This window comes from Microtus pennsylvanicus, chromosome 7 (assembly GCF_037038515.1).
Source record: "Microtus pennsylvanicus isolate mMicPen1 chromosome 7, mMicPen1.hap1, whole genome shotgun sequence".
Taxonomy (NCBI): domain Eukaryota; kingdom Metazoa; phylum Chordata; class Mammalia; order Rodentia; family Cricetidae; genus Microtus; species Microtus pennsylvanicus.
Window position 1 is genome coordinate 4,979,604 of NC_134585.1, and position 25,855 is coordinate 5,005,458.

The 25,855-nt window shown below is 46.6% G+C and overlaps 1 protein-coding gene across 2 annotated transcripts in view; it reads right to left on the reverse strand.

Moving 5' to 3' along the window:
• The window catches only part of Fkbp5 (FKBP prolyl isomerase 5), an 83,858-nt gene extending 72,997 nt beyond the window's left edge, over positions 1-10,861 (reverse strand). The window contains exon 1 of one of the 2 annotated variants that reach the window (XM_075979701.1): positions 10,742-10,861. The gene's annotated coding sequence lies outside the window, so the exon portion shown is untranslated. Of the gene's footprint in view, positions 1-10,094; positions 10,115-10,741 lie in introns of those variants that run through there. The other variant, XM_075979702.1, reaches the window with a different exon arrangement.
• Between the last annotated feature and the right edge of the window lie 14,994 nt (positions 10,862-25,855).

A 25,855-nucleotide genomic window follows, 5' to 3' on the forward strand; every position in this document is an offset into this window, starting at 1 on the left:
TCCGGACGGTCCCTGCATGCACGCCCAGAGCTTTCTCAGTCCACAAGGAAAAGACGCCATGCTCCCGAGCTAGACTGTTCCCCAGCAGGTTGTCACTCTGAACGCTGCGCCGCCGCCGATGCAAACAAATCTAGGGCACCTCTCCTTCCTTCAGGGTTCTGACGTGCATCTCCCCTCGCTCTAATGACGCTGGAGACACTGTTCCAAACATCTTAACAGGATGAACTCGGCTAATTCTCCGTGATCTCGGGGCGGCGGTTAGGAAACCTACCAGCAGAGCAAGGATTCAGCCTGCCAACTTGCTAACTAGTCCTTCAACGTTCCGGTCACCTTCTTTAAGTTCCCATCTGCCTGGCAGTTATCCATGCCTCTTCACCTCTTCAGAAATTTGCCAGTTACCATGGGATCTGGACTGCTATTTATCTCTGTGCCTAGGTTCTGAAAGGACAGTGTCTTGTTTCCTAACACTGCTAAGAACACAACGGACCCCAGAATATCTGAGCACAGCGGTGCTTGTTAGTTAATGAAAACTGCTCAGGTACAGAAGCATTCCTGAAGGCACAGACCCCGGGCCTGCGGACGCTACATCTGTTGTTTCTAGAACTCCTCCAGCTAAGCGGCCCGTCTTGTCACTCTATCTTACAGATAAAGAAACTTAGCTGAGGGAAACTAATATTTCATCCAATGTCTTGTCTCACTGCAAGATGGTAGTCATGAGACTCAGATCCCAGCGGTACAATCAAGAGTCTAGCTGGGGCAGGGTCCAGCTCGGGTTGCTAGTCTAGTATGCACGAAGTCTTAAGCTTTGTCCCCGCACCACATAAGATTGAACATGGTAACATATACCTGTAATCCCAACACTTGGGAGGTAGAAGCAGGAGGATCAGAAGTTCAGCTACACAGTGAGTTCAAGTTCAGCCTTGGCTACACAAGATGTCTCAAAAAAAAAAGTGTGTGTAGTATTGCACAGCCACCACAGAACACCGTGAAAAAATTCACTGTGAGCCGGGCGGTAGTGGCACACTTTTAATCCCAGCACTCGGGAGGCAGAAGCAGGTGGATCTCTGTGAGTTCAAGACCAGCCTGGTCTACAAGAGCTAGTTCCAGGACAGGCTCCAAAGCTACAGAGAAACCCTGTCTTGAAAAGCCAAAAAAAAAAAAAAAAAAAAAATTCACTGTGAAAGCAGCACTTTGAAATGCTGGAGAGTAAAAACCAAGAGGTACAGAGACTGCTTTCAACAAGCTCATAGTCCATCAAGACTCCAGGACCTGAAGGGCATGAGGTGTATACTATAAATTGTAACCAAACTTGGAGTGTGAAAAGTCCCTATGGCAGAGTCCCCATGATTTTAACATAGCTCAGATACAAACCCATCTAGGCCTTATGAGTTCTAGGGCCGGACGTTTAGCTCGGTGGTAGAGCACTTAACGAACGCACATGAAGGCCAGAGTGTAATCTCCATTTGAGTTAAGGATGCTCACCAAAGACAGCTTTTCAAAGTACCCTGGAGATTTGACCCGGAGGACCAAGAATTTGCAGACATCTTGGGCTCCAAAAGTAAGCAAGCAAGGTGAGCAACGACAGCAGCCCCAGCAGAACCCAGGACATGCCTACACCACAAGGCTGACTGAAGCCGTCTCCGGCCCACGTACTGCCTTCATGGCTTACATGTATGACACTCTCGACAGACAGGGATGATTTGCTTTATCCAGTTAATCAATCTAGGACAAGCATAGTGGAAAATCAAAGGGAAAGATGAAAAAGAGGCATTGAAGCCAGGTGTGGTGGTGCATGCTTTTAATCCCAGCACTCGGGAGGTGGAGGCAGGCGGATCTCTGTGAGTTCAAGACCAGTCTGGTCTGCAAAGCGAATTCCAGGACAGCCAGGGCTACATAGTGAAACCCTGTCTCCAAAAAAAAGAAAAAGGATTAAAAAAAAGTCAGAAACAAAGAATTTAGTGAGTCACTGAGGTTTTAAAAAACAATCAAAAATGGCTAGTAAGAATAATGGAGTCATTAAGGCTAAAGATTCCAGACTGAAGAGAACTGCCTTGGCTGGAAGGGGAGAGGGCGGAGATGCTGCAGAGCAGCTAGAGATGCTACTCACAGTAGTCCACCAAACAGCACCATGGGCTGGGGCACAGGAAGGCGTCCATTTGAGTGTGCACAGTGTGGGCGCACATGTGTTCGTGCATGTGGAGGCTAGAGGTTACTGTAGGTGACTTTCTCAACTGCTCTCCACCTTAAGCGGAGGCAGGATCTCTCAGCTGAACCCAGAGTTCACTGATTCAGCTGCTCTACTTGCCCAGCGTGGTCTCAGAATACTGTCTCTGCCTCCCAAGCACTGGGATTCAGATGGGCTGCCGTGCACACAACTTTTATGTGATGCTGGGGGTCAGAGCTCCAGTCCTCATGCGTGCACATCCAGTGCTCTGGTCACTGAGCAATCAATCTTCTCAGCGCCCAGCGCTAGGGGTTTAGAGAAGGAAAGAGTGGTACCTTTGGACAACTGCATTCTCTAACTCCCTAACTCCCTAGGCGAGTGGCGCTGCATTCGACAGACACTGGTTATACGCAGTTATCCTAATAAGAAGCAATTAAAAAAAAAAACCTTTATTTTTTAGTCCATGAAACAAGAAGCTAGAAGACAAAAGTTTCACAATTCTCATTTGTCCAAAGCCAAATCTCTGAGCTAAAAAGTACTGATTCTGTTTATAACAGAAGTCTGGAACACCAATACTACTACCATTTCCTCTCTCTGTATGAAGCTACCAAGTTTTAAAGATTTTCTTTAACTTAAGTATGTGTATTCGCTTATTTCTGACTGGGAGTGTGCACACATGTGTAGGTGCCCTACGGAGGCCAGAACTCCCTGGAGCCAGAGTTAAGGCGGCAGCAAGCTGCTCAACAAGGGTACTGGGAAGCAAACTCTGGTTCTCCTGAGTCATCTCACCTTACCAAATTCCATGAAGTTTTAAAAGCACACCAACCATGATGCCAGCAACTGGGAGGCTGTCAAGAAGATCACAAGTTCAAGGCCAGACAGACTAAAGAGTGGGACTTTATCTCAAAAACAACTAAACCAACCAAAATAAAACAAAAGGCACACTGATCAAAATGTCGGTAAGTAATGAGTCTGGAGAATGTGGAGGGCACTGTTTTCCTCTCTCCGGGCCTGCACTTGGTTATGTGGACAACAGCAAAACAGGAGGGGTCAGCGCCACCTACAGGTATGTTAAAACTTCTATCTCCAGTGGAGACTGACAAAACCAGATTCCAGCAGATAGGACCGGGTGAGTTAGGACAGCAGCAGAATACTTGCCTAACATAAAAGACCCTGAGTTCAATCCTTAGCACACAGAAATTCACTGTATAAACAGGAGAAAAGATCTAGTCTGCCACTTCAGAGTATCATCAACACGCTCTTTTTTTTAAATATTTATTTATTATATATATACAATATTCTGTGTATATGTATGCCTGCAGGCCAGAAGAGGGCACCAAACCTTATTACAGATGGTTGTGAGCCACCATGTGGTTGCTGGGAATTGAACTCAGGACCTTTGGAAGAGCAGACAATGTTGTTAACCACTGAGCCATCTCTCCAGCCCTCAACATGCTCTTTAGAGAAAATCATTCCTTGATCTGGGCTGTTGAAAAATATACCAGTGACTAACCTACTGAAGCCTCTGGCTAGCCCTCTAGATACTTTAAATATCTCCCAACGTAGAAATAACCAAAAACTTTGACACAGAGGTGTTTAAAAAAAGAAAAAAAAGTTGTTTGTAAAAAATAAACACACACACACACACATATTATATAGAATTAACCTGGAATAGCAAAGAGCCAAAGAACATACACTGAAAATCACACAAACCATTAAGAGGGGAAAAGATGTTTAAAACCATCACTATTTAAACCACGACTTAATCAGGTTTAGTTTCTATCAGTCATGCAGAGGCTATGGGAGACTCACCCTGAGCAACACGGTTTGCAAACACCAAGCTGGCCTCTGTCTGATAAAGAGCACCACCCAGAGCTGACAACCAAGCTTTCTGGCCTCCTCTTCCTTTGTCTAGGGTCCAGAACACTAAAGCTGGTACCTGTCTATGCAGAACCCAGCACACTGTAGGTGTGCAACTCTTTCATAAGAATGAACGCCACCTTCAATTCCAGGAAAGCTAGGCTGATCCGTCCCTGGTGGCACACATGAGATAACAAAATAAAGCAGGGTTTCCTCACCGTAGCTCCGCCTTGAATCATCCTCTGGATCCTGCCTCTTCCAACAAAAACATTCGGAATGTCAGTGAAAAGCAACACACACACACACACACACGAGACAGTTCTCTTTCCCTGTCATTAACTGACTAGCTAATTTATGGTTGGTTATTTCACTTTTTCAGGTAAGATCATTTCTCACTTTCAGCACACTTTTTCCTTTACTAAGAATGCAATGTGCACACCATACAATGCAGAGCTTAGTGAGTCTGAGCACACGGAACCCCTGGAGTCTGGACAAAGCTGCATATAACATCCTCTGTACTGATTTTGCACTTTTCTGGAGGTTAAAAATGAGAGAGAGACCGGGAGGTAACTCCGTGGTAATGTGTCTGCTGCGCAAGCGTGAGAACCTGAGCTCGCATTCCAAGTGCCCGTGCAAAAGCAGGCATGGGGGTGCAGGCCTGGAGCGCAGACTGGCCAGCCAGACTGGCTAAAAGCTCCTGGTTTTAAAAATGAAGGTGGATGAGCAATAGGAAAGAGAATGTTGGCCTCCCCACACACACACACGGGCAAGTAAATCTACACACACACGTACACACAAAAAAAAATTTAAGAAAAATAACATTACCTAAAAGGTAAATCACTTTTTCCACCGTCCCAGAAAGGTCCCCTGAACCCCTTCCTGGGACCCACGGTCCCACCTAGCAGCAGTCCTCATTTCTACCATCCTGTCCTGACTTTGCCTGTTCCTGTGTTTTCCCCCGCTACTCTGCTGTGGGCTCAGGCGAGCTGCTGTGCACACCTGTACCTGTTCCTGAGCACAAGGGGAAAAGGGGAGAGAGGGTCACCTTTAAGTAAACTGGAATGGATAGCTACATACAAATATACATACAGCAATTATGTGTGTATATATTTTGTGTGCATATTCATATATACACAATTATGTTGTTATATGTAATGTGGACAATTGATGATCTGGTATACACACACACACACACAGATGCGATGTATATTTGCACATATTAACTGTGAACCCAAAACTGTTTTGTAAAGATTTATTTTATGCATAGGAGTGTCTTGCCTGAATGTCTGTATGCAGACTATGTACTCATGAGGTCAGAAGAAGGTGTCAGATCCTCTGGAACTGTAGGTGTCAAAATCAAACTTGGGTCCTCTATAAGAGCAATGAGTATTCTTTTTTTTTTAACTTTAAAGATTTCTTTTTATTTATTATGTATACACATACCAGAAGAGGGCACCAGATCTCATTAGGGATGGTTGTGAACCACCATTTGTGGTTGTTGGGAATTGAACTCAGGACCTCTGGAAGAGCAGCCGGTGAGTGCTCTTAACCTCTGAGCCATCTCTCCAGCCCTGCAATGAGCACTCTTAACCAGCCCCACTAATACTAATTTTGCAGAGCTTACTAAATTCAAGGTAAATTAAATCTACGATGGAAAGATGACCATCTTAGCTTTTCTTAATTTTCAATCTACCCGGGAGCAGAAGAATAGAAACATCTTTCTCCCACTTGAGCTGATGCTGCACCTCGGCAAGACAAATGTGTCCTCGCAGATCCCTTCCAAAAACAGAACACTGGCATCTTACCATCTACTGCACGATAATTTTTTTTACACCAAAGACAAAACACAAAATGTTTAAGTTTTTTTAACTCTGTCAAAGCTTACACATGGAAACAATTTCATCAGTAAATATTTTACACAGGTAAAGAACGTTCCATGCTTATTCAGAATATATGCTGATAAAGGCTCAATCGCTAATGTTCTCTCCAGTCCAAAAAGTAGCTCACCACAACATGAAGTCTATGACGAGAAAACTGACTCAAATGCTCCTGTATAATTAATTTCAGCTGACAAGAGAAAGGACTTCATTTCCAGACATACAAACATTAAAACACACACAAATCTATTTTTTTAAATAAAGACTTTACCTCATCACTCAAACTTAAGTCTATTAAAACCAACCCTCCAAATCTTAACTGTTCCTCCAATGTTAATTACTAATATTAAGGGTGAAAAGTAAGCGCTCTGTTGGCTTCTCTAGATAATTTGCTTGTCATTACAATTTCTCATAGTAATTTTTAGTTAGTTTTTTTTAAAGGATGCCACCACCTTCAAGCTTGAAAGATGCTGGAGTAAGAATCACCAATCTTTTTTCTCCTTAAAAACAAATTTGACTTTTTAAAAGATCAATTTGAAAATTGCAACCCTGCTCTGACACTCTGATGAACATTTTCAGGAGATACATTTAACAGTAGCCCAGACAGAGTGTACAGATGGTTCTAGAAATTTACACTGGCACCAAAGGAAGGCTTGCAATCAGGAGAGGAAAAATGCAACCTCTTCTAGTCTTTGATCTTTCCTCGTCTTGTGCTCTTTGCAAACGCTGAGCAATTTCAAAACTATACAATTCGAATGTGCCACACTATAAATATGAAGAAACATTCTGGGCCTGTGGATGCTCCCTTTCATTGCTGTATGACTGTGTACTTAAAAATCCATTGTTTCACTCTGAAAATGTATCATTTTCATTTCGGTAATAATTGTATCTTCTTCTAAAAGAAAAAAAAGAGAGAGAGGCTCAATGAAGCCTTGAGCTTTGTTACAGAAAACAGAGCAACTCCAAACATCTACAATCTCCTACTTTCACTACTGAAAGCTGGCCTGGTTGTTCCAGATAACTAAAATAACACTTTTTGTTACTTTTGACAAAGGTTTTGCTTCCAAACTAAGGGTTAAAACCAGGCACACCAAATGTGTAGACCCTACACTCCCTCTGGTGGTCCTTCACTCTAAGGAATCAAATGTTTCCAGAACGACTAGTAGTAAATACTGATTAACGCATACAATGTAGACAGTTAACACTGGTGGATTTTTGTCCATGGTATTGTTTGTAGCAGGGCTTCCTGCAGTCCTATTACATATGGCCTGGAACTCCGTGTGAGGATCTGGCTGCCTCTGCATCCTGGATGCTGGGAGTAAAAGGACATGTACCCCTATAGCACAAGTCAAATTCTCTTACCAAACTATGACGGACAAATGATTCTGAATAGTGGGATTTTAGTGCTCTAAATACTACTATAATATCCTTAATAATCTACTACATTCTCTAACAAATTCTTCCAGCCTGTCCCCCTTACAGAACTGGCTTTTATACAAAGTAATCATTATTCGCAAGTAAGCGCACACATAGGCAGTCCTTGTTTTAAGACAACAGATACAGGACTTCCATATCATCCACCCGGTCTTCGATGCATGAAGTTTAATGTTTGAAACATCTGAGGCAGCACGTATGTCAGAACTTTAACATGCACCAAAGAGCTCAATGGTAGATCGTTTGTCTAGCACCCATAAGACCCTGGGCTGAATCCCAGGACAGCAAAGATAAAAAATAAAAATTAAAAAAATTAAAAAGCATTAAAATATACTGCAGAGAATTTCAGAAATATAAAATAATGGGAAAAAGTCTAGTTCCTGGTTAAGCTGAAAAGCTCGAGCATGACAAAATGGAGATAATGGTTCCGTGTGCATTAATTACAGAGTGTCAAAATATGCACAACAGAATCTTCTTTGGAAATCACGGAAATGTTAAAGGCGTTTAGAGCATGTTCTTAATGTCTGTTATAGTATTCGCTTAAGAGCACAGCATCTGCCTAGTATGCACAAGGAGTGAGTTCAAGCCTAGGAGAGAAAAAGGAGGGAAGGAGGGAGGTGAGGGAAGAAGGAGAAAAGAAACTTACCAGCAATATCCAGACTCAAAAGGAGCTACACTTGAAGGTAACTGCCTAATAAACAGCCTAATATTGTGTGTGTGTCTAGATGTGAGAAACAACTTGTGCACTAATTTTGAAAGTGAAATGTGGTTGATAATTCTGTGATCTGGTCTACCACAAATAAGACAAAGTAAACAAAAATCAGTAATTAAAATACCTGACAAATGGGCATCAAAAAGCACTTTTCTAGTTCAAGCACACGCCAGTCATGGCTTTGTGTAACTAGATGAAATAAGCCCTGAAGGGCAGGGAGAAGGTCCCGGCTGCCCTTCCAGGGCACCCACACTTCAGCTCCTGACCTTCAGAGCCCTCTCCTGGCCTCTGATGCTGCCAGTGCCAAGCATGCAAATAGCATACTGACATACAGATAAAAGACCCATAAGCATAAACAAATTAAAAAAATTAATTAATGTGACTTATGGTATTTGGTACATATAAGCAGCATCATAAGACACAGGATTATAAACCCTCCAACTTCGTGTAGTGAAACACCAAAGGGGAATTAAGTCATCTAAAACAAAGAAAGCCCCCTTTTTAAAGCAGCCCATTCTACATGGCGAAGAGCCACTTAATCTGCCTTCAGGAACCATGAGGAACTTTAGGCAGACTGAACCTCTCGGCACCACGGGGTACGCTGGTTCACTCTCAACTGAAACGCCTTAGGACTAACAACACAGAATGCATTCTTTCCCAATCCAAGAACAAGGAAGAATTTCAAAATCCACTGACTTGCCTAATCCAAAACCGTAGGTTTTTCATGCTGAAGTGAGTTAAATTATGTCTTAGGCTGGTGGGGTTGCTGAGGAGACCACCTGAATGTGAAGTCCAGGACCCACATCGTGGAAGGAGAGAAACAACTCAGTCGTCCTCTGACAGCCACGCCTGTGCCAGCATGGTCACACCAACACTGACAGCAGACAGATAAATAAACAAATACATAAATGAAAATTTAAAAGAGAAGAAAAATAAATCCACTCCATGTCACATAACTGAAAAGTAAATACCGAGAAGCAAACTTTTAAAAAATGTTGGAATGACAAAAACCTCATTAATGTATAAACTTGCTGTTTTAAAACAATTTAAAAGTAACATTCCTACATTAATTTAAAATAATCTCGAGTGGTTCCAACTAATAGCTAACTCAAACTAGCTAGATGAATACAATGGCCACTCTTAATTAGTGTGATCAGGTGAAGACTAACTGCTCTGAGTTCAACTCCTCTAAGTACAGATCATACCCACCGCAGTTCCACACAGGACACATTAGAGTCCAAGGGGGAGAACTAAACCACGTGTTTCTAACAAATCATGAATGTTATTAACCTTCCCATTTAAAAATAGCTAAAATATGCCATTTCTGTAGGATCCGCAAAGTGAAAGCTCTTAGAAGCCTGTCGGCGCATACCGGACGGCTGGGAGAGAAGCTACCAGAAAACAGTTAAGGGAAAGTACGACGGAGCAAGAATGTCTCACCAGGATAGGATCGTTTCAGTTACTTCTTGAATTGATTCACACAAGAGAAGGAGCTACTACAATTCTATAGTAATAATAACAACAAACACTAACAGCAAGAGCGGAAAAGAAGGGACAAAATTCTTAACCCAAATTCACCTTAACTTTTCCCTTGTCCTCTACCCTAAGAAAATGGAAAGACAATGAAAATAAACTCTCTCCTACCCCTAGGAAAGGCAAAGAAAGTGCCCATTCAACGCTCAACCTCAGTCCGCTGGAAAAAAAAATCCCCAAACCACCAGCTCCCAATTGCTGCCTGCAGAATTGACTGAAAGGCGGCCAAGCGCGGAACACACTGTCCCGAGCCCTGCACGCTCTGCTTACGATCTGTACCTTCCAAAGCTTTCGCCACCGCCGCAGAAGCCCATTATTCAAAACCCGAGGCGCAGGCGCTCCAACCTGGCTCACCCACGGCGAAGAGGATGATGAAGATGATCATAATGTAGTGTGCTCCCTTAGCTTCATACGCGCGCGCACCAAAGGCTGGGTTCCGAGTCACGGGCTAACGCCCAGACTGTGATGTCCCAGGGCTGAAGGGAATGGAATGGAGGCTCCTAAAACAACTTACATATTTAGAGAGAGTGAGTGTGAGCGTGTGTGTGTACACGTGCAGGTCAGAGGACAACTCTCGCGAGTCGGTTCCGGGGATTGAACTCCGGTCGTCAGATTTGGTGACAAGCGCCTGTCCCCGCTCAGCCACCTCGGAGGCCCCTAAAGCAACTTTTAATTGGCTTTCCCTCCTGTGTCCACTTCCGAGCCCGCGGGTCACCTGCCCGCCGGCACCGAGCCGGCCCGGGAATGGCAGGTGAGGGCGGCGCCCGGGCGGCACGCCCATCGCACGGCCAGGCGGACACGGCGGAGCGCTCCGTTATCCGCGCGCGCGTGCGGGCTCTCGGGGCTCCGGAAGGCCAAGTTTCCTCCGCGCCCGGCGGCGGCGTGGCGTGGCGACACGGGGCTCCTGGACCTGTGCACAGGCTGCGCGGGAAACAAAAGCCGCGCGGGCGAGCGAGCCGGCGCCGCGCTGAGAGATCGCTAACCGGAGGCGCGGCCGCTCCGCCTCCCACGCGTGGCCCCAGTCTGCCGCACGCCCCGTCCACGCCACCCCGGGGAAAGACGCGTGAGGGATGGCGGAGGCGGGACCGCCAGCGCCGGGCCGATTCCCGGGTCCACCGCGCGCGCGCGCGCGTTCCATCCCCGCGGCCATGGCGCCCGTACCTGTCGCCGCCGCCGCCGCCGCGTCTCGGGCTCCGCGTCTCTCCGCGGCGCGCGCCGCCGCTCAGCCTCTCAGCCCGCCCAGCAGGCCGCCCGCCCGTCCGCTAGCTCGCTCGCCCGCCCGCACGCTCCAGTCGCTCAGCCGCGCGCCGGACACCGCCGCCGGAGACTGGCAGCGCCCGCGAGCCGGCTAGTGCGCCGGGCAGCGCCCGCCGTCGTCCCGCCCCCACCGGCCGCAGGACCCGCCTCCCATAGGCCCGCGGAGCTGTCAATCCGCCCCCAAAAGGCGCGCGGGCTGTGGCTCCGCCTGTCCCCATTGGTGGCCGCGCACGGTCTATGCAAATGAGGCTCCGCCCCCTTCGGGTGCCTCCCCGCCTCTCCGCCGCAGCCCACGTGTCTGGCCCTTGCCCTTTGTGGGGGCCGGAGAGGAGGGATGGAGGAAGCTGACTGACACCTCTTGGCGTCGTCCTTGGCCTCCAGACGCACTCCTGCTAAGCCTGCCCTGCCTGTCTGTCCACCCAGCCCGCCCTTCGCGAGGCCGGAGGGATCAGGCCATGCTGACCCCAGGAAACAACCTCATGGACTCCAGGATGCTCCTTAGAGACTGGGAAGCCCCCAGGTTAGCACCTAGCTCCACGCTCTCCCTCTGGGCCTCTGCCCTGTCCAACACAGTCGCCCAGGTGAAGGGGACGGGAAGGAGCCCGAAGGGTGGGCTCCCCTCCCCAACCACGTGGCCAACCCTGGGTGACTCCCTTGGACATGCAGGAGCTGGGCCTGGGGACTTGAGCGTGAACTGTTCCTTTTTTCAATTTTTTTAAATGAATGTTGTAGTGTCTCATCTGAATGTATGGCTGTGCACTGTGTGTGTGCAGTGCCCAGCAGGGGCCAGAAGAGGGCGTCTGGTCTCCTGGGACTGGAGTTGTGAGCTGCCATGTGGGTGCTGCCGTTGGCACCCAGATCCTCTGGGAGAGCAGCCACTGAGTGCTCTCTCTCTCTCTCTCTCTCTCTCTCTCTCTCTCTCTCTCTCTCTGGCTTGCTCTGAAGAGAAATCAAAAGTCTCAATTGCCTATGGAAATGTCTCATAGACACGTGAAAATCCGTGGTTTCTGGCTCCGTGTCTGCTTTTATTTTAGTTATTTTTGTTTCTTCTGCATAGTCATACTTAGAATTTTGGAAGACATTCTTTATGTCACCATGCTGGGTGATAGAATGGTCATTCTTTTCCTGTCTTCAGAAAAGACAAAACTGACCTAGGACCCTCCTCTTGGGCAGGGGTCCTGTCTTAGTCACTTGAGTTTTCCCAATAATTGGAAGCTTCCCCCGTTCCAGCCTCCAGGGAGGGCCACTGGCTGTTTACGTGAATTCATCACCGTGATGTGGATAGCACTGCTCACTAATGCCAGCTGCTTCTGCGTCTGCTCTGCCCACAGAGAACAAGAAGTGTGCCCTGTGTGGAGGAGAGCGCATGGAGGTGAGAAGGCACCGTGCCAGCCCGCAAAGGCTCCGAGCTAGCAGACAGGGACATCCACACTTGAGTAATGTTCCAGGGCTCGTGGTGCGTGTCTACATAGAAGAGTGGGGTGCTCTCTCCAGGGAAGAGTCTGTGCCCCTGTGAGAGGCAGGGGAGGGGCTTCATTGAAGAGGTCTCATAGAACCCACTCTTCTGAGATGGATAAGGAACGGACTCGGCCCGAAGGTGGGACAGGACAGCCCGGAGTTAACAAAGCATGCAGCCCTGGAACTGCTGAGGAGCTGAGTGAACAGCGAGGGGCAGTGTGGGCCAGTCTGCAGGGTTGTGTCGGCTTGTCACGTGTTCTGAGAGGAGCCTCTTCCAGGAGGAAGAAAAGCCCGGGAGGCTGCCAGGCTGTGTTGTAACACACCACAGCAAACAACAGGGGCTGTAGATACAGCTGCAGGCTTTTTTTTTTTCTAGGCCAGAGTCTGTGGGGAACAGTCAGTTCTTCTGCTCCGATGGCAGCCTGGCTGGTCCCACCCACTCCCCCAGAAAAACCACTCTGGTCACCAAACTCACCCTCCTCGGCATTTTCCCTAAGCATGGATGCCCTGGATGTGGCAGGAGAAGCCCTTTCCCATCGCATGGAGCCTTCTTTGCAGGTCTTGTCACCGAGGCTGGCTTCATGGGTGTGACATATTTTTTAGTGACACGCACTAAGAAAGTCCCGGTGCTCCGTCTAAAGTACTGCTGTGGTCATCTTGACATAGTCATTTTTCAACAAGGGGCCCTGTGTGCTCTTTTTGCACCGATTTCTGCAAATTGCACATCCGGTGCTATAGCCCTTTGTGCCTGTGATAGAATTCAAACCACATCTCGGTCTTAAAGCACTCGGTGTCCACAGGTTTGTTCCCACAACGTGGGTAACTCGATGCTCGCTGTTGTCATGTGGCATCCATTTCTTTTCTCTTACTCATTGAGAGAGCTGCAGGGGAGGGCCAATGAGAGGGCTCAGCGGGTAAAGGGCCTTATGGCTAAGCCTGGAGACCTGAATTTGATCCCTGGGTTTCACATAATGGAAGAGGAAAAAGAACTCTTGCAAGTTGGCCTCTGACCTCTACAAACTCACCCGTGTGGCACACACATCACCTCCCCCACTTCACACACACACAAAGAAATAAATGTAATGGGGGGGGGATACGCTGCAGACTGGCACCTCCTCCAGGTGGCTTGGCTAGGAAGTGGGCAGAGGCCGTGTTCACACTAGGCTCGTCCAAAGCCCTTGTGCTCCCCACTACAGAGCCCCAGCCCAGTGTGAGAACCTTTTCCTGAGGTGGCTTTGCACACGGAGGAGAGCCTGCTTGGGAAGTCAGAAGACACAGTGAAGTGGGCCTCCGCCATTGCATGGCTGTCCCTTCGAATGGTTTGTCACCCGTACTGGACAGATCTCAATCATAGTATGTGTAGGTCTTGTCTCTCTCTTTGCTTCTGGGACTCCAGTCTAAGCCCGGGGCTGACCCCACTCCACCCCTTCTTCAGTGTTCTCTATCTTCTCTCTCTGTTTCAGCTCACAAATTCTCGTTCCAGTTTTATGGGACTTTTTGTTGGTGAAAACAAGAGTACAGTGGTCAGGACAGGCTAGACCAGAGCTTATAATTCTTTCTCACTTTTTAAAAGGTTTCTTAGCCTTCATTTCTATATGTGAGTGTTTTGCTTTCATGTATGTATGCCTGTGTACCACATGCACGCTCAGTGCCCACAAAACGGCAGAAGAGGGCATGGGTTCCTCTAGAACTAAAATTATATCCAGTAGTGAGCCAGTGCTACATGGACGCTGGTTCTCTGTGATCCCTGAGTCATAGCTCCAGCACCGCTATGTAACTTGCTTTTTTTAAAGATTTTTTACTTTTTATTTATATGTATGTGTCTGTAGGGGAGAGGGCACCTGAGGACGGGTGCTCCGAGAGCCCTGAAGAGACCCCTGAGGTCCTCTGGGGCAGAGTCACAGGTGCAGGAGTTCAGATCCACGGGATGAGCAGGTCATGTTATCAGCTGCTCAGACCTCTCTCCAGCCCCATGATCTTTGTTGTTGTTGCGGCGTGTTTGTGTGTGCATGCATGTGCGTATGTACGTGTGCCGTGGTGTGCACATGGCAGTCAGAGGCAACTTTAGGGAGTTCTCTCCTACCGTGTGGACCCCAGGAATGAAGCTCCACTAGTCAGGCTAGACAGCACCTCACCTGCAAAGCCTCTGGGAGTTCCCTTTTATTAAGTGACACAGCTTGGGGGGCCTCAATCTAAGAGTCATTTTTGTTATATATTGCTTCCTAACAAACTAGCCCAAAACTGAAAACCACTCCAGTGGACTTCTTCTTAAAGGACCAAAGAGAAATATTCTAAGCTTAGAAACCATATTCTTTGTCACACTGACTCAATTGCCATTACAGCCATTGCTATATGTAAATAAATTGCATGGCTGTGTTTGTATAAAACTTTATTTATAAAATCAGGCCCCAACCTACACCCAAAGTCATCTATGGAAACCCATAACTAACATCATAATAATGAAAGAGTGGGTGCTTGTGAATAAGCACAGGACAAGGATGTCCACTCTGGTCACTTTTAACTTTTATTTTGTGTTTGTTTTTGAGACAAGTATTCATGAAAGCCAGGCTGGCCCCAAACTTGCTGTGTTGCTGAAGATGAACTTAAATTCCTGATCCTCTTGCCTCTGTCTCCCAGGGGCACATCATTGTGCCTGGCTGGCCATGTGTGTTTAATGCTGGACTAGTGTACTAGTCAGGGCAGTTAAATAAGACATACATAAAGAAGGATATGGATTTCAAAAGTAAAAGAGGCCAGGCAGTGGTGGTGCATGCCTTTAATCCCAGCACTCAGGAGGCAGAGGCAGGTGAATCTCTGTGAGTTTGAGGTCAGCCTGGTCTACAGAGCGAGTTCCAGGACAACCAGAGCTGTTACAGAGAGAAACCCTGTCTCAACAAATTAAACAAATAAAAAAAAAAAAAGTAACCTGGGCTGGTGTCAGGACCTGCCAGCTTTGGTACTGCCCGGCTGGAGTGAAGGAGATGAAAACCAAGGACACACATGCCGAAAAGCTGGGATTGGGTGGGCCACGTGCTGGGATGGAGCTGCGACACGCCTAGAAACTCATGTTTATTATACGCGGCTCTCGAGGAGGGGGCTGGTTTACTATATACATCTGAACAGGATGTGCGCCAGCTGATGTCAGAAGGGCTCTCTGCAGAGGAGCAGTCAGTGGGAAGAGAGGGCTACGCTTGACACTTTCCGCACAACTGTCAACATCTGGACTTCCACCAGGGAAAGACTGCCATTCCCGTGGGTCTGAGGCACTGGGGTCCTTTACGTGGATACGCTCACGGTATGAACGCACATTCGCTCATTACTTCATCCACTCCCCGCAGGCTGTGATGGTGGGGGTCACTTGGCAGAATGTCATCTACCATGCACAAAGTCCTGAGTTTGATCTGCAACACTGAATAAACAGAATGTTGCGTCACCAGGCAGTGGTGGTGCAAGTCTTTAATCCCAGCACTCGGGAGGCAGAGGCAGGGGGATCTCTGTGAGTTCGAGGCCAGCCTGGTCTACAAGAGCTAGTTCTGTTCTACAAGAGCTAGTTCCATGACAGGCTCCAAAGCTACAGAGAAACCTTGTCTCAAAAACAAAACAAACAGACAAAAAAAGGATGTGGTGGCACTTATCTGTCATCTGTCATCCCAGCACTTGAGGAATGGAGTCGGGGACCAGATGCTTGAGGTCATCGTTGGCTATGCAGTATGTTTAAAGCCAGTCTGAGCTAGAGACCCTGTTTCCAAAAGAATGAAGGAAAGGAGGAAGGGGGAAGGAAGGGAGAAGGAGCGAAAGATAGAACGGCTTTTCCCAGGTATATGATATTCTGTGCATCAAAACTCAGAGCTAGCAAACTCAGCGAGGCTTTAGGCTACACACTCAGTAACAGCCAGTAGTTGTATCTCTGTGTGCCTGCACTGAATAATCCAAAATGAAATTCAGAATGTAAAAAACTCATTTATGGTGCATTAAAATAAATAAATTGTGTTTTGTTTTTGTAGTTCATTAAAGTCAAGGCCTGGTCCTCACGGCTCTTCTATCACTTAGCCAAATCCCAGAACAGCATACTTCAGGTTGCCCTCAACAAAAGAAGTGTAAAACTCCCCACACCGTGAACATTTACATCACTGAAAGAAACTGAAGACCTGAATCCTTGAGGAGGGGCTGGGGCGATGGTGGAGGTCCTGCCTCAAGTGCACAGAGGCCTGGGTTCAGTCCCCAGTGATACACACACACATACACACACACACACAGTACAAATAAAAAATATTCTTTGAATGTTACTAAGTGATTATTGGGATGGTTCACACATATGTAAAAATTCCTAAAGACCATTTAACTCTTTAGGAATTGGGCCTCCAATTAACAAAGCACCAATTCTAGCACCTCCAGCTTGGTTAAAGAAAGACGGGTTCAAGGGAAAGGAACAAATGTGGCCAAGGACTCAGACATCAGTCTCGCCTGAGTATCCAGTAACCTAGTACAGTTCAACCTGTCCCTTCCTGACTCCGTGGGCCATTGTCCCAAGGCCCAGTATTCCAGTACCAGGTTGAGCCTGAAGCCCAAAGCCTCCACATCTAAACCAGGGCCCATGACCTCCCGTGACCTTGGTCATCCTCTGCAGATGCTCAGGCTGAAGAAACAAGTTGCTCAAGGCATCAGAGTCACCTCCATGGAGGTGGCATGGTAACTATCTAGGTTTCTTCGACTGTGACCCACGACCTAACAAGAAGCTACCTGAGCGAGGGAGCGAGGCTCGTTTATCTTGCCCTGATGCAGAGAAAGGTGGATCTCTGTGAGCGGGGTCCAACCTGGTCTACGAATTGAATTTGAAGACACCCAGAGAAGGTGGAATCGTTTTTGATCTGTTGTCAGTGCCCTACCCGGGACAGGAAAGTCAGGCGACAACAGTGCACACCATTCATGAGTCTTGTTTTTGTAGATTATTGCAATCCCAATAGCAGCAGTGATGAGGTTACAGCTGCCATTCATTCTGGAAGCATGAGTGTACAGACATGGAGGAAAACTCCAAAAAAGAACCACGCAGTACCCACCAGAAGCTACGGCGCACTGCAGGGCCATCATCGCCAACACAAGTTTGAATGGACATTAAAAAAAAAACAAAAACCCTCTATTTTGGTGCTGGAGAGATGGCTTAGAGGTTAGGAGCACTGGCTGTTCTTCCAGAGGACCCAGGTTTGGTTCCCAGCACCCACATGGCAGCTCCTAACTGTCCGTAACTACAATTCCAGGGGTTCCAATCCCCCTTCTGATGTCCTCAGATATTTCATGCTATGGCATACAAATGTACGTGCAGGCAAAACGCTATACACATAAAATAAAAATAAATACATTGTTAAAATATATATCTAGATCTTGCAAGGTATGGTGACACACACCTTTAATACCAGCACTCCAGATATACGGGTAGGTGAGTTCCGGGCCTGCCAGGGCTACACAGTGATACATTGTCTCAATAATAATAATAATAACTACAGTTCCTGCCTATCCACATTTCAGAGCAATGTCAAAACCAGATGTGCTTTAGTAGGTAATGTTGTGACAGCTGATTTGCTTTCTGGGGGGAGCGAGGTGAAGAAACCCAGATTCTTATCTTACTTCTGGGAACTGAACTCATGTCCTCTGCAAAAGCAGAACACTCTTTTAACCTCTGCACCATCTTTACAACCCAAAGAATTGATTAATTTTATTTGGCAGGGGTTGGGGAGGGGGAATGACAGAGTTTCTCTATGTACCCCTGGCTGTCCTGGAACTCACTGTGTAGACCAGGCTGGCCTCGAACTCACAGAGATCCGCCTGCCTCTGCCTCCCAAGTGCTGGGATTAAAGGTGTGCGCCACCATCCATTTTTATTTTGAATCATATGTACATGTGTATGGGTGTGTGTACCTGAGAACAGGTACCCATGAAAACCAAAAGTGTTGGATCCCCAGAACTGGGGTCACAGAGCTATCCAGTGTGAATGCTGGACTCTAAACTCGGGTCCTCACCCTACTTTATTTCTTATACACTCTCCACACACAAGAAAAAAAATCCAGACTACGGCTAGAGATGGCTCAGTTGAAAAATGCTTGCCACAAAAACACAAGGACCTGAATTCGATGCCCAGAGATCACACTTAAAAGAGCAAGGCATGGCAACATACAATTATAATCTCAGTGCTGAGCCCACAGAGACAGGCAGATCTCTGGGGCTTACTGTTTCAGTCGGCCTAGCCCACTTAGTGAATTCCAGGCCAGTGAGAGACCCTGTCTCAAAAAAACAGGAGGGGAGTGTCTGTAGGGGAGGAATTCCCAACTAAAAGCGTGCACACACACACACACACACAAGCGCATATATACACACCTGACACACGCCCAAAAATCATCAAAAATATCAATAAGTCATTCATACACTTGAAAAGACATTTAAACTGACTCGTAAAAACAGAAACAAACCTCACATCCTGCTCTTATCCGAAAGAGATAGCCCTTTCTACCTGAGGCTGGCAATGTCTGCATGGTCCAGATACGGGAAAGATATTGGTGAGCAGAAATTGTTGAAACTTCTTCAAAGAGCAATTTGGCAGTGAGCACTCAGTCTCTGACCTAGCACTTCCCCTTCTGCGAGTTCACCCAGCCAAAATAATCCCTCGATGCCAAAGAGGTGGTAGGAAACATATAGTTTATTGAAGCATCGCCCATAGGAATACAAATGACAAGTAAAGATGTTACCCTCCACTGGGCAGTGGTGGCATAGGCCTTTAATCCCAGCACTAGGGAGACAGAGGCAGGTGGAGGATCTCTGTGAGATCTATAGCCTGGTCTACAGAGCACGTTCCAGGACTGGCTCCATAGCTACTTAGAAACCCTGTCTCGAAAACCAATATGTATGTGTGTATGTGTTTGTATGTGCATGGGTGGTTTGCCTACATGAACGTCCGTGCACCATATGCCTGATGCTGTGGATGCTGGAGGATGCTTAAATGCCCTGAAACTGCCCTTCTTTTTCTTTTTAATGTGGTAAATCTCCATGTAATATAGCAAAAATTCTATTCTTCCTCCGTTATTCATTTCCCTTCCCCTCTGATGTTGGAGTAGGTACTTGGCTACCTAGAATAAGAGATATGTTTCCCAGCCTCCCTTGCACCGTCTTCTCCCTTTCCCAACCTCCCTTGTCCATCTTCTGGCTAATGAGAGAAAAAAAGAAGAACATGGAATTGTCTTTAAGGAGAGGAGCTCGCCGGGCGGTGGTGGTGCATACCTTTAATCCCAGCACTCGGGAGGCAAAGACAAGCGAATCTCTGTGAGTTAGAGGCCAGCCTGGTCTGCAGAGCAAGTTCCAAGACAGGTTCCAAAGCTATAGAGAAACCCTATCTCAAAAAAAAAAAGGAGCTCTCCCCCCCCCCTTAAATCATCTTTCTGCCAGATAAATGCAGATGCAATGGCAGGAGCCCAGTACCGTGCTGGATCAATAGGTCAAATTCCCTGCTGAAGACAGAATGACAAAGACAGAAGGAATCTGGGTTTCTGATAACTGTAGAATCCTCTGGACTTCACTGGACAGAGATAGGAAGGTTTATCCTACTGATGTTATTTTACATTTTCTGCCACTTGCACCGCAGTTTCCACTCATCCGCCCCACCCCCACCCGTGGAACATTTTCTTGATTAATCATTGGTGTGTGAGGGCTACATGGTGAGTTTCCAGACAGCAGGCAATACATGGAGAGACCATGATGTTTCTTTTACAAAAAGAAAGAAAGGAAAGAGGAATTAAACTAAAACAATGTTTTGTTTTGTTTTGTTTTGTTTTGTTTTGTTTTGTTTTGTTTTGTTTTGTTTTTGAGACAGGGTTTCTCTGTGGTTTTGGAGCCTGTCCTGGAACTAGCTCTTGTAGACCAGGCTGGTCTCAAACTCACAGAGATCCGCCTGCCTCTGCCTCCCAAGTGCTGGGATTAAAGGCGTGTGCCACCACCGCCCGGCTAAACTAAAACAATGTGTGTGTACATCGAGATACAGAGTCTTACTGGATAAAACAATGTGTGTGTACATCGAGATACAGAGTCTTACTGGATAAAACAATGTGTGTGTACATCGAGATACAGAGTCTTACTGGATAAAACAATGTGTGTGTACATCGAGATACAGAGTCTTACTGGATAAAACAATGTGTGTGTACATCGAGATACAGAGTCTTACTGGATAAAACAATGTGTGTGTACATCGAGATACAGAGTCTTACTGGATAAAACAATGTGTGTGTACATCGAGGTACAGAGTCTTACTGGATAAAACAATGTGTGTGTACATCGAGATACAGAGTCTTACTGGCCTGGAACTCAGATCCCATGATCCTTTCCCCTCAGCCTCCTGGGAGCTGGAATTGCAGGCATGCACCATCATATTGAGTTTTTGTTTTTTAAGGTTTATTTTTATTTTAAGCGTGTGCCTGCAGGTTTCTATGTGCCCACACGGACACAGGACCTTTGGAGACCAGAAGAGGGTGTCAGATCCCCTGGAATTGGAGTTACAGGTGACTGTGAGTCCCCATTTGGGTGCTGGAGCCAAACCCTGGTCCTCCAGAAGAGCAGCCAGTGCTCTTAGCTGCTGAGCCATCTCCCCAGCCCTGAGTTTTAAATGTTTTGTTTTCTGCTTTTAGACCAGGCTGACTTCGAACTCACAGAGATCCGCCTGCCTCTGTCTCCCGGGTGCAGGTATTGAAGGCGTGTGCCACCACTGCTCGGGTTAATTTTTAACTTTGATCATTTGGTGAGCCTGTGATGACTTTCCCTTTCTTTCTTATTCTGTGTGCTTTTAGCAGCGTGAGATAGCAACACCCTATAGAAATAGGCCATGTCTTGAATATTTCTATTTTGATGCCAAGTCTGCCTTTAATGGGCAGGACCCTCAAGGTCAACACGCTGCACGCCTGTGTCAGTAGATGTGGAGATATTGAGTACTATTAGGCACTTGTCTGCAATTTTGAAAAAGGATGATTTTGTTACTGAAACTGATGTTCCCACAGGACTGACCGAGCAGCTTGATAAGAATTAGTTCCAGCTGGGTGGTGGTGGCGCAGGCCTTTAGTCCCAGCACTCGGGAGGGAGAGCCAGGTGGGTCTCTGTGAGTTCGAGGCCAGCCTGGTCTATAGAGCTAGCTCCAGAAAAGGCTCCAAAGCTACACAGAGAAGCCCTGTCTCGAAAAACCACAAAAAAAAAAAAAAAGAGTATAATTCCAGGCCTATCTGGGCTATGTAACAAGACCTTGACTTGACGCAACAAACAAAAGCAAAACAAATCTGAATTCTAGGAACTGAGCTGGTGAGTGGGGAGGACTCTAGCTTTGACAGAATGGCCTCAGGGAGGGGTGGGCAATGTGCCTCTCAGTGACAGATTGCTACACACCCATTTAGTTCATTCTGTGTCATTGCAGTAAACACTCAAGGCTAGCACCTTGTGCGTCAGCGCGTGTGCCTGGAGGTGTGGGCTAGAGGGCAGCCTCAGGCACCGTTCCCTGTCACACACCAGCCACCGTGTTTTTGGAGGCAGGGTCTCTTACTGAGACCTGGCTCTCTATGTTAGGGGGGCTGGTTGGCCCACCTCTCCAGCACTGCACTCTCGTCCACCCGAGTGCTGGGAATCGAACTCAGGTCCTCACGCTTGGCATCAAGCACTGAACATACCATCTCCCCAGCCCTGACTGGAGTACTTTGTACAGAAAAAATAAAGAAAAGAAAAGAAAAGAAAAGAAAAGAAAAGAAAAGAAAAGAAAAGAAAAGAAAAGAAAGACTAGAAAAATTTGAAGGTCAGAGAACAGGGCACCATCAGCCTGGTGAGCCCTACCCCGGTCTACACCATCTGTGATGGAGGAACAGCAAGCCTGCTGGTTACGCACAAGGCCACACGGATGACAGTGATGGCCGCGCTTTCTAGCAGCCCGACCCTGAGGGAGCCGACGCCCTCTGTCACCTTCACCGTTCCCTCTGAGGCGCTGCCAATTACCTCCCCTCTTAAAGACCCCAGGGCCTCACCCCTGACACACCAGGAGCCCAGCATCCAGTGCGTGAGCCTTCAGGGTGCACACTCGACCCTCAGTTTTTCTGGAAGAACTAGCGATACCTCACCGGAGTAAAAAATAAAAAAAAAGAGCGACAGTACCTGAGAGAGGCTGGCCCGGATCCGACAGCACCGGAACACTACTGCTCTGTTAGTGGGAACACACAGGCACTCTGGAACACACGCTGGTGGTCTCTTCAGAAACGAAGTGCAAACACACTCGTGCACTCACATACACACATGCATACACACAATACACACTATACACAACAAACACACCCACACATTCCACACAACATGTGCAAATACACACTATACACAACAAACACACCCACACATTCCACACAACATGTGCAAATACACACTATACACAACAAACACACCCACACATTCCACACAACATGTGCAAATACACACTATACACAACAAACACACCCATACATTCCACACAACATGTGCAAATACACACTATACACAACAAACACACCCACACATCCAACACAACATGTGCAAATACATACTATACACAACAAACACACCCACACATTCCACACAACATGTGCAAATACACACTATACACAACAAACACACCCACACATTCCACACAACATGTGCAAATACACACTATACACAGCAAACACACCCACACATTCCACACAACATGTGCAAATACACACTATACACAACAAACACACCCACACATTCCACACAACATGTGCAAATACATACTATACACAACAAACACACCCACACATTCCACACAACATGTGCAAATACACACTATACACAACAAACACACCCACACATTCCACACAACATGTGCAAATACACACTATACACAACAAACACACCCACACATCCAACACAACATGTGCAAATACACACTATACACAACAAACACACCCACACATTCCACACAACATGTGCAAATACACACTATACACAACAAACACACCCACACATCCAACACAACATGTGCAAATACACACTATACACAACAAACACACCCACACATTCCACACAACATGTGCAAATACATACTATACACAACAAACACACCCACACATTCCACACAACATGTGCAAATACACACTATACACAACAAACACACCCATACATTCCACACAACATGTGCAAATACACACTATACACACTATACACAACAAACACACCCACACATTCCACACAACATGTGCAAATACACACTATACACAACAAACACACCCACACATTCCACACAACATGTGCAAATACACACTATACACAACAAACACACCCACACATCCAACACAACATGTGCAAATACACACTATACACAACAAACACACCCACACATTCCACACAACATGTGCAAATACACACTATACACAGCAAACACACCCACACATTCCACACAACATGTGCAAATACACACTATACACAACAAACACACCCACACATCCAACACAACATGTGCAAATACACACTATACACAACAAACACACCCACACATCCAACACAACATGTGCAAATACACACTATACACAACAAACACACCCACACATTCCACACATGTGCAAACACACACTATACACAACAAACACACCCACACACATTCAACACAACATGTGCATACATCCATATGCACACATACACACGTGCACACACAGGTACACACACACTTGCACACACATACATACACACACCATACGCATGCAAGCACACTCAGCAATTTGTTCTCTCCCCATAAAAAAAGAGAGGTGTCCAGAAAAAAAGCAGCTTGTGTAAGAGGGTTCTGGGGGATTCCTTCCTAACAGATACAGTGACAGACCATCATGACGTCCATCAGTGGGGAGTTGTGAAAATGACTTATGGTTTGGTCATTCAGTGGAAATCAATGTAGCAGCAGCAACAAAAATGAAAAGCAAACCCCTGCTGGCTGTGATGGAGCATGCCTGCGATCCCAGCAATCGGGGCGGAAGCAGGCAGATAGTTGCGAGTTCGAGAACACCCTGAGCTGACTTAAAAAGAAAAGAAATGGAAAAAGAGAAAGAGGGGCTGGAGATGGCTCACTGAGTCAACCCCAGGGCTGAGAATGGAGACGAGGATCCATGGGGCTTGCTGGTCAACCAATCTAGCTGACATATTTAGTTAGACACCTGGCCACAAAAACAAGGTGGGATACTAGGACATGGCAGACAAATTACGAGTAGTGCTGCTCTTGCAGAAGACCTGAGTTCAGCTCCCAGCACCCACACGGCAGCTGTCAGTCATCTGTAAACCCACTTCCAGGAACTTGAAGCCCTCATCTGGCCTCCACAGGCACAGAAGTGGTGCAAGACAGACATGCAGGCAAAACACTCATACACATAAAATAAAAGTAAATAGTTAAAATGTAAGATGGAGACGTAATTGAAAAAGACTTATCAGTCTCAATCTTGGCTTCCACACATGCCTGCATAGAAAAAATGTAGCCACACACACATACACACACACCACACACATACACACACAACACACACATACATACACACCACACACACATACATACACACCACACACACATACACACACACCACACACATACACACACACCACACACATACATACACACCACACACACATACATACACACCACACACACATACATACACACCACACACATACACACACACCACACACACATACATACACACACCACACACATACACACACAACATACACACATACATACACACCACACACACATACACACACCACACACACATACATACACACCACACACATACATACACACCACACACACATACACACACCACACACATACACAAACACCACACACACATACATACACAGCACACACATACACAAACACCACACACACATACATACACACCACACACACATACATACACACCACACACACATACATACACACCACACACACATACATACACACCACACACACATACACACACACCACACACACATACATACACAGCACACACATACACAAACACCACACACACATACATACACAGCACACACATACACAAACACCACACACACATACATACACACCACACACACATACATACACACCACACACACATACATACACACCACACACACATACATACACACCACACACACATACACACACACCACACACACATACATACACAGCACACACATACACAAACACCACACACACATACATACACAGCACACACATACACAAACACCACACACACATACATACACACCACACACACATACATACACACCACACACACATACATACACACCACACACACATACACACACACCACACACACATACATACACAGCACACACATACACAAACACCACACACACATACATACACACCACACACATACACACACACCACACAGACATACATACACACCACACACACCACACACATACACACACACCACACAGACATACATACACACCACACACATACACACACACCACACACACATACACACACACCACA